We start from the raw sequence: 2,196 nt of genomic DNA on the forward strand, positions 1-2,196 counted from the left end.
GGGGAGGCTAGCATAGTTTCACATATTTAAACTGAAGCTGAAGACGTTGCTGCTAGGGCTATGCGAACCTTCAGTAGCTGATTCGATTTGGAGGAGATTCGGCCCAATTTGGTAGCCAAATCTCCGAATCGAATCGGGAGAACCATTAATCTCCCTAAATCAAATCGGAAGCCTCCAAATCAATTCGGAGATTCGGCTGTAGACTGTACAGGCAGGCACTAGGCAGTACCGGTGGAAGCAGCTGGGGGAGCAGCCAGACAAGCCCCACCTTGAGCCAGCAGGCCCAGGAGTAGCCACAGCTCATCCAGCTGCCCCCTGTGCTGGGAGAGGCAGGCAGTGCTGGCAGCCCCAGGAGAAGCTGTAGGGAGCTGGGGGGAATGATTAGGGGTTGGGGGAATGAGCAGGGGCTTCCCGGCAGCTCCCGGTTCCATTCCCCAGCCCCCGCAGCTTCTCCCGGGGTTGCCAGCACTGCCTGCCTCACCCCAGAGGGGGAGCAGCTGGATGAGCCACAGCTTCTCTCAGGGCTGCTGGCTCAAGCCGGGGCTCATCTGGCTGCTCCCCCAGCCACTCCTGCTGGCACTGCCTGCCTGTACAGTCTACGGCCAAATAAGATTTGACACTGAATATCTTCGGATTTGGCTGAATTGAATTGGAACAGTGATTTGAATCACCGTGTTCAAAGCAAATACTTTCCACTTGCACGGGCCTAGTTGCTGCCTTCTGAGCTGCTTGTGGGATTTTTCATCTTCTGGTGGGGTGCATAATTCATGCTGACTGTTGCTTTGCCCCAGTGTGATGAGTAGTCAGAGCAACTGGTGTCTGTTGCCCCATGTGTTCTATAGTTACCTGCACCAGTGCAACATATACTTACCCCAGTTCATTCAGGTTTTGGCAACTTTCACAGAAGTGCAGAGCAAGTTTAAATAACAACACACAAGGCAACACAGCAGAGCAGTTGTGATATTCAGAGGCAGGTTTTTTTTCGATGTGCATCTCTGGGTTCCTTTGGGCTTTCTTCCCTTCTGACTAGGGGGCAGATATGAATGTTTTTTGGCCAACTTGCACAGACAGGGCCAGGTGTAGTCCTGATAAGGCTTCAGGCTGCCTGAGCTCCTCTTTCACACTTATCAAACCCACAAAGCAATGTGCTGCAGTTAAGATTTCCCTCAAATTTACTTTCAGAGGTGAAACCCTAATGGTCTGTGCACTCATGAAACCTCCTGAATTACTCCAAACCCTTCCAGACGCATCTCCCAGTTCTGTCTGTGGAAGAGAAGTCACCAGAGTCCTAGGACCCTGCAGAATTATACTTACTGTTGCTACAAATATAAAATCTCCCTAGTCCCATGATTGTGGTGTCTGGTTTCACAATATACTGTTTGAATTAAATTCTGAATATCCCAAATAAGAGGAGTAGATCACTAGGATCCCTTGCCACCTGCACCTTTTAGAAGCAGAGAGTAACCAGTTAACTAAAGAAGTGCAGCATGACACTCCCAGTTCATTGCCAATCAGACTGGTGATTACTTATGGCTCAATATTTATTCCTACTATAGAAACAAAGCAGGAATAGAGAGTGTTGAGTATCCTGGTAATGACTGATGCAAACGTAATGGAAACTTGTGTTTTGTTTGATATGGGTAGGAGTCTGGATATGATGAGCAGTGGTTACATATGTTCTGGAGAGCAGAAGGTACATTTAAGCAGGGGAAGTTGACAGGAAAAGCAGCAAGGCAGGAAAAAAAAACAGTGGCCACAATGGAAAACCGTTAGCATTGAAAACTCAGGCTTGTTTACTTTTGTTCTGCTTATTCTACTCTGTGGTGACGCAGTCGTTTCCACAGCAGCCAACTGTAACCCCTCTTTACAGAGGGATTCCTTGTATGTTCCTCTCCTTTTTGCCATGAACAGGATTTTTAAAAGTAGATGAAGTTATAGTAGACAAGGAATCTACATTTTTGCTGATGTATTTTAGAGGTATGTGCAGCTCTGGGTTCCTAAGTTCAGAGCTCCCCATGAAGTGGTAGTACCCTAACCACACGTTTGTACCCTCAGTACGACACTGGGTCCATCTTCTGAAAACCAGTATTGTGAGGGTCCTGGATTTCAGCCCTGGATCTGGATAAAATAAGCCAGTTCATAGCTTCATAGAGGTTAGGGTCGGAAGAGACCTCAATAGATCATTGAGTCTGACCC

At 47.6% G+C, this 2,196-nt stretch overlaps 1 protein-coding gene across 1 annotated transcript in view; it reads left to right on the forward strand.

The window, feature by feature from the left end:
• The window catches only part of FAM207A (family with sequence similarity 207 member A), a 139,138-nt gene that overhangs the window by 134,854 nt on the left and 2,088 nt on the right, over nt 1–2,196 (forward strand). The window lies entirely within an intron of this gene.

Source organism: Gavialis gangeticus, unplaced genomic scaffold (assembly GCF_001723915.1).
Source record: "Gavialis gangeticus isolate Ggan-Ray unplaced genomic scaffold, GavGan_comp1, whole genome shotgun sequence".
Taxonomy (NCBI): Eukaryota; Metazoa; Chordata; order Crocodylia; family Gavialidae; genus Gavialis; species Gavialis gangeticus.